This window comes from Zingiber officinale, chromosome 9B (genome assembly GCF_018446385.1).
Source record: "Zingiber officinale cultivar Zhangliang chromosome 9B, Zo_v1.1, whole genome shotgun sequence".
Taxonomy (NCBI): domain Eukaryota; kingdom Viridiplantae; phylum Streptophyta; class Magnoliopsida; order Zingiberales; family Zingiberaceae; genus Zingiber; species Zingiber officinale.
In genome coordinates this window covers 29079873-29095630 of record NC_056003.1, presented here as the reverse complement: position 1 = coordinate 29095630, position 15758 = coordinate 29079873, and the positions used below count along the sequence as shown (strand labels likewise).

Here is a 15758-nt window from a genome sequence, read left to right as displayed (position 1 = left end):
GAATGATATTGTAGTGGTTATTAAAAATTCTGCTAATTTAAAAGGTGGCAAGCTACCAAAGTGTCATCTTATGTGTGAAAGAGGTGGAAAGTATAAACCGCCACGATATCTAGTTGATGGGCAATCCTTAAAAAGAAATACTGGGACTAAAAAATATGAATGCCCATTTGAGCTGCGAGGTATACCAATACCTCCAGATGGTGTGATGTGGGGTTTAAGGGTTGTTTGTGGTTTTTATAATCATCAATTAGCAGAATATATTGATGGACATGAGTACCCGAGTAGGTTAAAACCAAAAGAAAAAGAATTTGTGCTTTACATGGCCAACAGCACCACACCTCGTGAAATTCTTAGTATTTTGAAGGAAAGAGACCCATCAAACACTACGGGGATCAAAAGCATTTATAATGCTATTTTCACAAATAAATCCGCTAAACGGGGTGGTCTAAATTCTATTCAGTATGTCTTGGACCAATTAATCAAGAAAGAATACCTCCATAAATACCGTACAAATCCATACACCAACGAAATCACAGATATTATTTGGGTTCATCCAAAAAGTCTAGAGTTGTCTGTCAACTTTTCATCTATGTTGATCATTGATGCCACATACAAGACCAATGAGTATCAGATACCACTATTGGAGGTTGTGGGTATCACATCCACAATGCGAACTTACTCACTTATGTTTGCATATCTTAGTAATGAGAAGACAGAGCAACTGACATGGGCATTAGGTACATTAAAGAAGTGGATGGTTGAAAAGAAGGCATTGTTGTCATTGATATTTGTTTCAGATCGGGATTTATCGCTTATTAATGCAATTGAAACATGTTTTCCCAATGCACGTCACATCCTTTGTATTTGGCACATAAACCAGTGCGTAATGAAGAAATGCGCCCCTATGCTTGGTTTGGAGTGGCAACATTTTTATGCATCATGGCACTCACTCATTAATTCATCGACACAATGGTCTTATCAGCATAAGTGGGATGTCATGCGCAAAGAGTATCAACGATTCGAGGGTGCTCTAAATTATCTTTGGGATACATGGTTACACCCTTACAAAGAGCGGTTTATTTCAGCATGGGTTGATACATGTATGCACCTCGGGAACAATTCAAATCAAAGGTATAGTCATTTTATAGTTTTATTATTTAAATTTTGTTCATTATTGTAGTATTTCAATTATTTTCAGTATTTAAACACAATGTATTTTTTTTATTACAGGGCAGAATCTGCACATGCGAGATTGAAGTTATATTTGGGAGATACCATGTCATCCCTACAGACATCTTTTGAAAAAATACATAAGATGTTGAGAATTCAGTTCAGGGATAATAAGAAGTCGTTCGAAAAATCTCTAAACATTCCACGCCATCAACATTTACATGATGATATTTTCAGTCAAATAAGGTGTCGAATTTCATTAGAGGCAATGGAGTTGATTTCTGGTCAGCTAAAATGTATTGAGGAAACATCTCACCAGCTATCCGGCAGATGCAACTGTTCTATCAAAATTGTATACGGATTGCCATGCGAGCATGATCTTGCACATTACCAGTACTTTTCCATTCCAATTCCGCTTCAGAGTATCAACGCTCATTGGAGGAGATTGTCGATGCACGCACATCAATTTAATGATGAGAGAGCAGAACCTAATAGGACATCCCACGTTGTTGAGATATTAGATGGGATGGATCCATATATGCGAGAGCATATGATAAACAAGTTTCTTGATATGATTGATCCATCTCAAAGTACATTGCGAGCTCCTTCATACAACACAGAACATAGAGGTCGACCTACGGGTAGAGATGAGCAAAGTTGACGCCGCATATCTTCTTTCGGAGAAGCATCCACTTCAGGATCTAGGGTCTCTCAACCGATTGCAACATCTCAAGGGAGAGGAAGACGTGGAAGAGGGTCGAAGGTTCGCAATACTCAAACGACCCATGATCACTCTCCAGTTCCACCCATCCGTGATACTTATATTGAGAAATTACCCGTGCCTCTGCAGCATTATATTTCTCACACTGTTGATGTTCAACCTGATGGTCATTGTGGATTCAGGGCAATAGCTACACTAATTGGGTATGGTGAAAAAGGTTGGGTTCAAGTATGATTTGAGCTTATAGAAGAGATTCAACAAAATAAGGATCTATATGATCAACTTTATCCAGATCCAAATTTGGTAACCAATCTATTATTCTCATTGAATTATTTCGAGCAGTGGGCACCAGAAATATATTGGATGGACGCTATGCCTTTGGGAATTGTCATCGCATCAAGGTACAATCTTGTACTTCATACATTTGGTGAGAATATTGGGAGTTGTTTTACTCACTTGCCATTAAGAACTCCTCCAGTTCCAAACCAAGAGCGTCGAGAAATAACTATTGCTCATATTGGCAATCACTTCGTACAAGTTTTTTTATATCCTCATTATCCTGTACCACCCATTCCAACTTGGTGGTGGCAACATTCATCGTATGAAGCTAAAGGATGAGTCACTCGTTACAGGACACGCGCTCATTTGTGGTACGAAGTAATAGGTGCACCACCACCAAATGCATCGGGAGCAGAATTTGGAGGTAATATTGATTAAGATTTCTATTTTTATATGTTTTTATGTTTTTTTTTGTATTATTACATGTACTCTTCATTTAGAAAAAAAATATGTTTGTTCCTAAGTTATGAATGTGTTCATTATTAATTGGTAGTATTTTTTTTAGTTTTAAATATAAACTAAAAATAAATAAAAGATTATAAATATATAAAAAAATTATTGAAAAAAATAAAACTGATAAAAAATTAATAAAGAAATTGATTAAAAAAATAAAATTTAAAAAAATCAATTGAAAAATATAAGTATTATGAAAAAAATAATAAATTAAATTAATTAAAAAATAAAAATTAAATAAAATTTATATAAAATTGAAAAATAAAGCATTGATAAAAAATAATAAATTAAATTAATTTAAAAATAAAATTAAATAAAATTAAAAATATAATTGTATGTGAGTTATTTTTAAATAAAATGAATTAAAAAAATTAAAACTAAATGAGAATTAAATGAAATTAAAAAAATAACAAGGACATTAAACGTATAATGGATCTTTCAAATCCATATTAATTTTGAAATTAAACGTATAATGGTTTAATTGGCACATAAACCAGGACATTTTTGGTAGGGTGTAATCTGCCTTGTAATGTAATCCTGATTACATTACAAGGTAGATTATTTTGTTTGTTTCACTTTTAAACTTGTAATGTAATGTAATATGGATTACAAAATATAGTGAAGTTTTGTAATCTGGATTACAAAGTAAATGTTATGTAATCCGATTACATTACGAGGTCATCGTCCCACCAAAATTTAAATACCGAATATACCTTTAGTCCACCGTCGGCCCCTGCCCCCCACCGCCGACCGCCGCCGCCGCCGCCGACCGCCGCCGCCGCCGCCGACCGCCGCCGCCGCTGCCGACCGCCGTATTTGTGCATTGGTAAACAAGGTACAAAGATGCTCCAACGACAAGAGCGTTCTGGTGACCACCTACGAGGGCATCCACAAACACCCTCTCCCTCCAGCGGCCACCGTAATGGCGAACACCACCACCGCCGCCGCCGCCATGCTCCTCTCTGGCTCCACCACCGGCAACACCCACCACTCGTCCAGTTCTCTTATGGCATCTGCCTCCGGCAGAAGTGCGGCGACCGTCAGTAGAGGTCGTAGGACATTTTTATCATTTTGTAATAATATAAATTACATTTCTGATAAAAAATAATAGATACCAAACAAAAGAATGTAATCATCCTTGTAATCAAATATTACATACATTACATTTCCAAACGTAGTAATGTAATCAAGATTACATTACATTACATTACAAATTTGATTACATTACAAGCTAGATTATATTACACCCAACCAAACGTAGCCTAAATGTATTTGGCACATCTTTGTATTTTGAAATTTCAAATCCACATTAAATGAAATAAAAAAAATAAAATAACCAAAGAAGGCTACATACGTCTTTTGACAGGGAGAGAGAAGGGAGTTGGAGGGGTATGCGTTGACCGGGAGGGAAAAAGCAGATATATATATATATATATATATAGAAATAATATGCTGCGGACAAAATCGAACGACCGCTACAGACATGCCTCCAGACCGATCAGAAAACCTATCATTTCTATACAGTCCATCCCGTCCGGTAAAAAACAAAAGCTTTTATTTAGTATTATAGTACTAGACTCTGCCAATATTATTAGAGTAATAATTGTTTGATACGATGCCGGTTTAAACTTTTAATTAATATTGAACCGAAATAGAAATAATTGTTTTACTAATTCAAGAACAGAGATGCCTTCTTCGTAAAAGCAGTCGCATATGCAGCAGCTCGCATCGGGGGACGGAGGAGGGAGACAGACAGCGGCAGTGATGTCGTGCGGGAAAGGAGAATGATACGCGAAGAGAGACATGTCACGTCGCCTGCGTGCCCTGCTTCGACCTTCCACTCCTCTCCTCTCCTCTCCCCTGGCCAAACCATGCACCAAACGTCCAACCGAAGCTACCCAGTTGACTTCTCTCGTCGTTGCCAGCGAGCGAGCTCAGTTAACGAGAGATTTGAAAGCTGGCAGGCGAACGTTTGTATGTACGTGCAGTTATCGCTGCCCAACAAGCGTTTGATCTATCAGCTCGATCGATCCCTGACACCATGCATGGCAGCCGGCCCGGTGAATGGCCGGCCGGCGACGAGCCGACTCAAACCATCTCGTCCACGGTGATACGCCGGCCGCTCGGTGCGCGCTAGCTCTTCCAACTAATTCGAGTGAATCTTGCGATTAAGTTCTGGCTGTGATGCGTGACTTCTCATGCGTACAGACATAAAGCTTGCTCTGTTCTGATGCCTCTGATCGAGCATTTATGTATCTCGTACTGCACAGTCGATGAAGGAATATTAAAAATCTCGGCTGATAATCAATTAAACGGCATGCCTTAATTAGTTTATATATAGTTAGACATTCTTTCGATCGATTGATCGACTGACGTTATGTGTACAATTCCTTCTCTCACCCACTTCTCATGCACGAAGGTGAATTGCTGCTACGTCCGTTTCAAGCAACTGCCTCGTTCCTTTTTCCTCCCTCTGTTTTTTTCCCTATAAATAGCTTGTAGCCCAGAATATCCGAACCTGTGGGAGCCGGAAAGGGACAAACCAGTCATGTCTCAGACTTGGTCGCGTTCTTCGTCTGCAAGGTGGTGCCCGACGCCAGAGCAGCTGATGATATTGGAGGAGATGTACAGGAACGGGGCGAGGACGCCGAACGCGGGGCAGATCCAGCAGATGACAGCCCACCTCTCCCGCTTCGGCCGGATCGAGGGCAAGAACGTCTTCTACTGGTTCCAAAACCACAAGGCCAGGGAGCGGCAGAGACTCCGCCGGCGACTCATCGGCCGCCACTACCAGCTCCTCTACTCTGCTCCTCCTCCTCCGCCGCCTCAGGTCAAATATTTCACATTTCATCCTTTACTCGAATAAGTCGCAAAATTAGCTTCATCATCCGACGCTAGTTCATCACAGGAAGCGGAATGGATGGCCATGTCAGAGGCAGACGACGAGAGTTCACCGCCGGCGTGTCATGGGTCTCTCAGGACTCTCGAGCTCTTCCCTACGACGAGCACCGGCGGCGGGCTGAAGGATGAAAGCACCCCCTCGTCCTCCTGCTCTGCAAACTAGTTAATTAAGTAAAATTTTGATGTTAAATCTCAGTGTATGTTATTGAGATCTAGTTAATGACTCGTATTATCTGATAATGTTAGATAATGATCCAAATTAGTATTAGATAAGAACTCATACATTCAATTAAACGACATTAATATAACAACAGTGAGCACAACTATTTGAGTATAAAATAAAGATTATGATAAAAGTAATTCTCCCTAATTACATACATTAATACAATATGTAAATTTAATTTTATGTTAATGTCGCACTAACTAATAGAAGTGGCTGGTAAACTGTCGGGTAATCGCGGAGTAGTGACGAGTTACGGGGAGTCACTGGGCTCCGTTGACAGTTGTAATCCTTAATTGAGTGTCGTCTTCTTGCCAAAGAAAAAATGGATTATTCTTATCTGCACCTGAAATGATTAACCCACAACGAGACCCGGACACTCGACGCCGTCGCTGATCTCTGTTCGCCCATTAAAACTAGGAATCGAGAGAGCTCCTGTTCTTTCCTCGCACGCTCTCCCGATCCCTCGAACTCTGGACCTTGATCTCCTCCGTCCTCTACATTCCCACCTTGCGGAGGCGTCCAATGTGGAGAAAGAGGCGGAAGTGTTGGGTGGAGATGGTGGTATGGCGAAGGCGAGGCGGATAGGGAGTGATCTCTTCGTGGGTTGAAGTGTTTGGGGAGAAGGGGAGGGACATAGAGAGCGGAAGATGCCAGCGGAGGAGTCGATGCCGGGGTCGTCGAAGCGGGTGCTGAGCTATAGCCCTTCTCAGACGCCCGCCATGACGAGGATCTACAGGGTGACCTCTCAGAGGTCGCATAGGTCGCAGGTGCCGGCCAAGAAGCTACCCGAGCCGTTGTCTAGGGCCGTCGCGGATTGTCTCTCGCCCGCCGCGACCCAGCATGGGAACTCCTCGGTACAGACTTCCGAGGCCGCGAGGATCCTCCGGGTCAGTCGCCTTCAGTTGGAGATCTCTTTGGCATTTTAGGGGATAATTTTCGTTTTGTTCGAAAATTGATATTTTGTTTTAATTTTGCCTTTTTGTATTCATTCTCTCGATTACAATTAGGGCTTGAACTCGTTTCGTTTCGACTTGGCATTTTGTCGCAACGGTATTAATACTCCGGTTCGTTGAGGATGATTTGTACTTTGCTGCCAAAGAAGTGGGGCATTTTGAATCAAAATATTGCCTTTAGTTGTAGCTTAGTGTACTTGTGCGTTTCTTCCCACAGTGAAATTAGCAAAAAAATTATATCTAGGACGACTGTCCTATCCAACAATATGTTAATAAATTCCCATTAATCTGTGAACTTTCTGAACTGATGAACGCAATTTCTGGAGCATAATCTCTCTTGTTTATCTTTTCTTAAAATACATTTTGTTGACGTTCAAGTCCAAGATCTTATACACAAAGCACCAGGGCTATTGCTAGAAGTTATTACACTGACGGTATAATAGTATACCTTTTGAATGAATGTTTGATTCAATTGATCAATATCGCACTACTAATTTTATGTATTGTTTCCAACTGTTTAGATACCTGTAATTTTGTTTTGTTTTTTATTGTTTCTGACTTTCAGATTATTGCATGCTGACAGGACTTCATGGCCAACTCATCAACCACTGACATGGCTTATATCATGCTTCTAGAGCATGCACTAGCAGAAAGAGATCGGAGGTATTACTAGTGTATGTTCTGATATTAATTTTTTAAAATAATCATAGATCTACATGCCCTAGAACTAGTTGTTTTATGTTTAAATTCTACTTGACAAATATATTTCATTAGCTGGAAAGCTCATTTGGAAAAGAAAAAGTGATTGGTTTTGCTTCAATTTTAAAATATGCCAAATCTTACTACTAGTTGTTTGCCTGATAATACTCTGCAAAAGGTGACCCTGACGGCCCCCATGACTACCCCACACCATTTGGAGGGAGTAAATCAGGAAATCGAAGCTAGCTATCACATGGGAGGGTAATTCCTCAGTCTTTGTCGGATTTGACTCTTGCTCAATTCTGCAAACCTGCCATGTGACAACCAACTTAGCTATACCCTGGGGCGTTGTTTGTCTGATAATAGAAGTATGGTTTTGTTGGCCATGAGTTCATTCATTATTGTACTTCACATATATTCCTTTTTTCTTTGTTCATTCTCCATGAAATGGTTATGATTTTGGTAATCTAACGTATGCAATAAGAGAATATTACCTCGTGATGCATGGCATAAACATGTATGATGTATAGATACTTAGAATTTATCATCTAATTAAAGTCTTTTAAGACCTTGAATTTGTTGAATGTTGACTGATAAATAAGATGTCAAGCCAAGCATGTTTTTACCGGATACTGATTTACTTCGAATTTAGTCTTTTGTTTTTCATATTACAAAATTGATGTGCACTTGAGAGGCATTTTCACAATTATTTGATCTACTGAGGTTGCACTTGCAAGACCATTTTGTAAACTGTGATTGATGGTGTCATATTAAATTGACCCAAAAAAAGAAAACTTACATTGCCTAGTATGGTGCATGATAATTAGAAACATCAGTACATACTTATTCCTAAACACTGCATACTTCATTTGTTGAGTTGGATATTTATTTACTTCGAATTAGCCTTTTTTATACATTAAACTTGAACAGCACTTGGGAGGTACTTTTACAATTTTTTGAGCTATAGAGGTTGCATTAGCAGGCCATTTTATAAACGGTTACTGATTGTATCATATTAATTGACCCAAATAAAGATAACTTTAATCACCAAATACGGGTGCATCATAATTACAAACACCTATACATACTTGTTCCTAAATATTGTACCGCTAGGGCATAGCTGAGTTGGTTATCACATGGTAGGTTTGCAGAATTAAGCAAGGGCCAGAATCCCGGCAAAGACCGAAGAATTACCCTCCCATGTGATGACTAGCTTCGGTTTCCTGATTTACTCCCTCCCAATGGTGTGGGACATTCGTGTGTGCGTTTTGGGGGGTGGGGGTGACGGATTTCACCTGTTGCAGAATTATTTCTAAATAGTGCATGTTTTCTTGTTAGCTTTTTTTAGAGGCTTGCATTATTGTTATTTTAAACTGTGGACTATTGAAAATTCTCTTTTGCATCTGTTGAGTTTTGTGCACATTTCTAAATATTCTTTGGGAAGCTCAATAAATTGTTTATCACAGTTTCCATCTTGCATGGCAATTTTTTCCTTAACAGGATGATTTTTTTTAATTTTATTTTGTGAAATTACATCCGTGCCTTCTGTGAATTTGTATGAAGTTAATCATTATCCTATAGAAGTATCTTCTACTTTGCATAACATAGGCGCTAACTGTTCCCAATTGTTGAAGTGATAAATAAAACAATGCTAAAGTGCTGTTCCATGCGAGACACAACTCACAACACACTAATTGACATGGATGATTTCTGTATGATTTGGATAGTCATTAGTAATTATTATTATTATTTTTGGGAATTTGACTATTTCCTTCATAAAATAGGATGAAGAGATATTTTTTAGAAAATTAAACTTAAAGTCCATTATAATTGTGAATATCAAAATAAACTATGAACTATTCTATGAAATATGAACTTAGAACATGATTGTGAGCGTCACCCATGGCTCTACAAAAGATTACGTGTCTCTAATCTAAATATTTGGTGCTGATGTTCAAATTTCAGTTGATTTGTTATAAATATACGAGTTGAGGCAGAGTTAAATGCATATGGGTAGAGGGAGATAAGTGATACTTGAAAATTAAAAAAGAGATATTGGTTTAATGTTGCAGATATGGCCTTATACAAATCTCACTTGTGATAAAAATAATGCTCGACCACGAACAATTGGAACATACACTTCCATCTTCTTGATCTTATACAAAGAGATATTTTCGAATTAGGTTAAATTGATTTAAGTCATTAGGACTACAGATTGTTTTGTATTGATATCAATGGTGAAAATTTTCTACTATCTTTCTAGTTATGGTTGTCACTAACCAGTCCAACAAAGTATCATTATAGATTGTATGTATTATGCCAAACCCGCCAAAACTAGTCCCAAGCCCGGTCGAAAAAGGGCGAGGGTTGCACGTTAGGCTAAGTAAATGTTCAATGAATAAATTCATCAAACTATTGTGCTAATGTTAGGATGTTGCATGGAAGGAACATGTTGCAGCGACTGTAACGTTTCGGCAATGACTCTACATGTCCATGAGAACTCGGGCGAAGCGTTAAATATGTAAGAGTTTACGTTGCAGGATTCGATTGTAGTGTATTGGCAAAGACCGCTACATCTCCATGAAAACTTGGGTGTAGTGTTAAATATGTAAGAGTTCTCACACCATAGGTTAGATAAGAACAAATATTATAGGAACATTAATAGTCTAAGGTTTGGAACATAGGAACACTCACTGTTAAAGCAATTGAGCTAGTTGATACGATGGTTATCAGAAAAATTAATATTTAGTATGTACAAGAGACAAAATGGGTAGGAGAGACGACAAAGATGATAGAGAATTCGGATTTTAAGTTATGATACATAAGGAGTAAAATAAGAAATGGAGTAGGTATTGTTATCGATAATTTGCTAAAGGACGAAGTACTATGAGTAGTTAGAAAGGGAGATAGGATTATGACTCTCAAGATAATAGTGGTGAAAGAAACTATTAATATAATTAGCATATATGCACTTCAAGTAGGATTTGATGAAAACACAAAATGTAGATTTTGGGATGATCTAGATGAGGTATTCCAAAATGTTCTGCAAATGATTTTAATAGGAGGAGATTTACATAAGCATGTAGAGTGAAAAATGAGGAATATGATAGGGTACATAGGGTTATGGGTTTAAAACAAGAAATGAAGAAGGGAAAACTATATTGGATTTTGCGATAGTATATGACCTTATACTAGTTAATACATTTTTTAAGAAAAGAGAAGAACATTTGGTCACCTTCAAAAGTGGGAATAATAAATTGCAAATTGACTTTCTTATAGTTAGGAAGAAAGATAGAAAAATTTGTAAAGATTGCAAGTCATTCTCGTAGAAAATTTAACTATCCAATATAGGTTAGTAGTATTTGATATACACCTTAAGTATAATATTAATAGAAAGAAAATATGCACGACTTTTAGAATTAGATGGTGGAAAATGAAGGACGAAAAGCAAAAACATATTTAAGGACAGGGTAGGAATATAAATATTAGAATAAATAAACGACAACTCGAATACGATATGAGATAAGATGGTATCAAAGTTGAAAATAGTAGCCAAGATGTACTCGGTGAGTCAAAGGGATATGCACTATCTTGGTGGTGGAATGAGAAAGCCTATAAGTAATTATATACTTATAAGAACGAGAAAAACTTAAAAAAATATACAATAACCAAGAAAGTAATGAATGAAGCTAAAAATGAAACTTTTTAACACTTATATCGAAAATTAGATACAAAAGAAGAGAAAAGAGACATTTATAGAATAGCTAAAGTGAGAGAGAGAAAGATAAGATATGTATTAAAGATGAATGTAATAAGGTTCTAGTAAATGATGAGGAAATATAGGAGCGATGATAGAGGTATTTTCATTAACTTTTTAATGAAGATTTAGATGATTAACTTAATTTATGTTTTTAAGTAGGTCTAATGAGTATAGAAATTTAAATTTTTATTGTGGAATTCAAACTTCACATGTAGAGCAAACTTTAAATGAGATACAAAATAGAAAAGTGGTTGAATCAGATGATATTCTGATAAAGGTATGAAAGTGTCTTGGGAAATTAAATAGATATTTAATGACTCAAAGTTATTTAACCTGATATTGAAAATTGATCAATGGAGGGTAAGTACTCTAGTTCCCTTTATAAGAATAAAGGAAAGATACAAAATTGTACAAACTATAGGGGTATTAAACTAATGAGTCATACTATAAAACTTTGGGAAAGAGTAATAGAAAAAAGACAAAGGAAGGAGATTACGGTGACTAAAAATCAATTTGGATTTATACCTGGAAGGTCGACAATAGAAGTTATACATCTTCTCAGGCAACTAATTGAAAAGTGTTATAACATAAACAAGACTTACATATGATATTCGTCGACCTAGAAAAATCTTATAATTGAGTCTATATAGACTCTGGAAAAGAGATATGTTTGCATACCGTATAGTGAACTAATTAAGAATATGTATGAGGATGAAATAATAAAAGTGAAAACTTCAAGCGGATTAACCGAAACATTTCCTATAAAGATAGGGTTGCATCAAGGATCAGCTCTAAGTCTATTTTTTTACACTAATCATGGACAGTGTTTTCAATAACGACGAATAGCGCGCTACGATCAGCGAACGCTTTGCAGCGTTTGCTGATTAGCAATTGTCCCAAATAACCCACGCTATTCGAGACAATAGCGTCGATAGTGCACATAGCGTGCGCTATCGTGACCTAGCGGCCCATAGCGGGCACTATTGTTGATTACAAAACATGAGGTGAGTAGGCAGAGTGAGCGGAATCACCTTCGAGAAGGTAGGGCAGAGGCGATTGGCGATTGCCAGCGACGAGCGGCGGCGAGGGATGGTTATTGGAGGTCAGGTTTTCTCCTTCCTTTTCGATTTTCTTCGTTTGCTTTTTCTTTTTCGTTTTTTGTTTCTCAAAAAAGAGAAAAAGCAATCGCGATTTTGTTTTTCGTTTTTGAAGTCGGGCATTTGGATCGATCTAGTGATCAATCTAGATGCCCTGGATCAATCCACTGAATCGATCTAGATGCCCTAGATTGATTCTGATTTTTTTTAATAATTAATTAATTATTTGTTCTAATTTTTTTTCTTTTGTTTTTCTAGGATTTTGATTGTATATTTGGAATTTGCAATGTCTATGAATTTGTAAAAAAAAAGATAAAAAAAATATTAGTTGGAAGTATTATTATCAAATGGCGGGGGAAAATCTGTTTGGTGCAAATTTTCTCATCATATATCAAATGTAGGGATTATTCGCTTAAAGGAACATTTAGCTTAAACTCATAAAGGAGTTACACCTTGTGTTAGTGTTCAGGATGAAATTAAGTAAAAAATTAGAGAATCACTTGACAAAATTAGAGCATCTAAAAGCAAACAAATCGAATTGTTACGAGAGATTGGTGAGGGTCCCAGAGTATGAGTACGCAATCATCAAAAGTTGGAAGTGTAGGGGAAATTCAATTGGATGTTCTTCTGGTAGTGGTGAATCAAAAGATAAAGGTACTCTTCATGGGTTTGTTAGTTTGGAACCTAGACAAACAACCCTAAATTCAACATAAAAAAAAGATTTGCTGCTTGATGTGAAGTGTAGAGTTGGTCGTTTTATTTACTTTGCCGCACTTCCGTTTAATGTTGTGAATGATCCTTATTAGTTGCCTATGATTGAGGGTATTGCGGAATATGGAAGAGGGTCAAACCTCCTTTAATGCATGAGTTAAGAACTTGGATACTTAAGGTTGAGATTGATGACATCAACCTAATATATGAGGAGCATAAAAAGACATGGAAAAAATATGGATGCACTATTATGTTCGATGGTTAGACGGATGAGAAGAATAGAAGTTTGATCAATTTTTTGATGAATAGTCTCGCCGACACTTTCTTTTTGAAATCTATTGATGCATCAACTTCTATTAAAAATGGGCAATTGATCTTTAAATATCTTGATGATGTTGTTGATGAGGTGAGAGAGGAAAATGTTGGTGCAATCATGTCCTGGAAGTTTCAATGTGTTGACAATTATTTAAGTTTAGGTTAATACATTGAATCTAACATGTATTGTGAGTTTGCAGAGCAGGTCGGAAGGTCGGAAGGTCGGAAGACCGAATGTAAGGCAAGAGAAGTCCAAGAAAGTCGAGGGTCAGATTCTTGGCAAAAGAAGTCCTTGCAGGTCAGAAGATCGGATGTAATGCAAGAGAAGTCCAAGAAGGTCGAGGACCGGATTCTTGGCAAGAAAAGCCCTTGCAGGTCAGAAGGTTGGATGCAAGGCGAGAAAGTCTAGGGGAACAGGCGTTCATCTGGCACGAGGTATTTACTAAAATTATGTATAAATTCACTTGCTATTAATCGGAAACCAGCAATCGATTGAGGCGCACGACTATGAAATAGAACGCTCCTGGATCGATCAGCCGATCGATTGGAGTAAACCAATCGATCGGCCGATCGATTGGTGAAGCTTCTGCACGAAGCACAGAACGCTCCTGAATCGATCAGTCGATCGATTGGAGTAAACCAATCGATCGGCCGATCAATTGGTGAAGCTTCTGCGCGAAGCACAGAACGCTATTGGATCGATCAGCCGATCGATTCACAGAGGTTCTGTGTTTCTGCGCTCGAGCATAGCGCGTCTGAATCGATTCATTGATCGATTGATAAATTCAATCGATTGAGAATAATGTCGCAATCGATTGAGATTCGAATAAAATGATCTACACCGTTGATCTTGATATGATGACGCTCAACGGATACTTTTGAATCGATTGGAAGACAAACCCAATGGATTCACGGCGACGATCATGTGAGAAACGGTTATATTTGAAGACATTTAACAAGCTGGAAGAAGGACAACGAAAGTCTTACCAAAAAATATACTGTTCCATTGCTCTCAAGTGCTCAAGTTCAAGCTCCCTTCTCCACATTTTCAAGTTGTACTAAGGAAAGAAGAAGGTATTCTAAGTTTGTGATCATTCTCTTCTTCTTCCTTGTAGTGGTTGTGATTTTTTTCTTTTGGAGAGAGAGTTGTAAGTCTTGTAAGGTTTCTCCACCTTCGGTGTAATTCCGAGAAGGAGAAGTTCTATAGTGGAAGAGTGACGGTGGTGTGGATCCTTGGACTAGTCACCTTCTTGAGGAGGTGGATACCAAGTAAATACAAGAGTTAGCATTATTGCTTCTAAGTTTCCGCTGTGCACAATCAAGTCAACAAAGAAAACGAAGTGAGCCATTCACCCCCCCTCTAGCTCAACCGGTCCTAACAAGTGGTATCAGAGCGCCGATTTGCTTTTGAGGATTCACCACCAAGAAAGCACAAGTTAAGAGCTACAAGATGTCATTGAAAGAGGGACACAGTACTTTACGACCATCGTTCTATGAAGGCAGCAACTTTGCTTACTGGAAGAGCCGCATGGAGCATTATCTCATGACCGAAATTGATATGTGGTTCTCAATCACGGAGGGATTCACGACGCTAACTGAGAATGGAAAAATGCTTGAATCATCAAGGTGGACCATTGAACAAAAGATGAAGGCTCAAGCAAATGCTAAGGCAATTGTGACTCTTCAATGTGGGTTGAGCTCGGAGCAACTCAACAAGGTTGGACCTTTCAAGAGTGCCAAGGATTTATGGGATAAGCTCATTGAGCTAAATGAAGACACCAATGATTTAAGAATTGCAAAGAGAGATCTCTTAATAAACCAACTTCAGAATTTCACAATGAACGATGGAGAAACGGTAAGTTCACTACATGGGAGATTCAAGGAACTCTTAAATGGTCTCCATTCAGTTGGAGAGAGTGTGGAGAACCGGGTTCTCATAAGGTATGCTCTAAAATCCTTCCCAAAAATTTATTATGGTCATCTATGATGGATGCCTATAAGGTTTCAAGGGATTTGTCAATAGTAAAATTAGATGAATTATTTTGTAAACTTGAATTGCATGAGCAAGCTAACACAAGCCACAAAGAGAAAGGTATAGCGTTGGTTGCAGGTGAAAAGGGTAAAAAGAAGCACAAGGAAAAGAAGAAGGAGAAGGAGTCATCTTTAGAATCTGAGCAAGACAGTGATAGTGATAGTGCTGAAGAGCTATCATCAAGTGAAATGGTAAACTTTGTTCGAAGAATGATGAGATGTTCAAGGAAGTTTGACAAGAAGGATGTCAAGAAGATCTTCAATGACGACAAGAGAAAAGGTAAATCTCTTGTGAATTGAAAGACTAAGACTGATATAATTTGCTATGAATGCAAGAAAAAGGGGCACTACAAAATGGAGTGTCCGAAATTGAAGAAGCAAGAAG

General features: G+C 37.9%; 1 pseudogene; it reads left to right on the top strand.

The window, feature by feature from the left end:
- The first annotated feature begins 6187 nt into the window (after positions 1–6187).
- LOC122023801 overlaps positions 6188–15758 on the top strand; it is a 53044-nt pseudogene continuing 43473 nt past the window's right edge.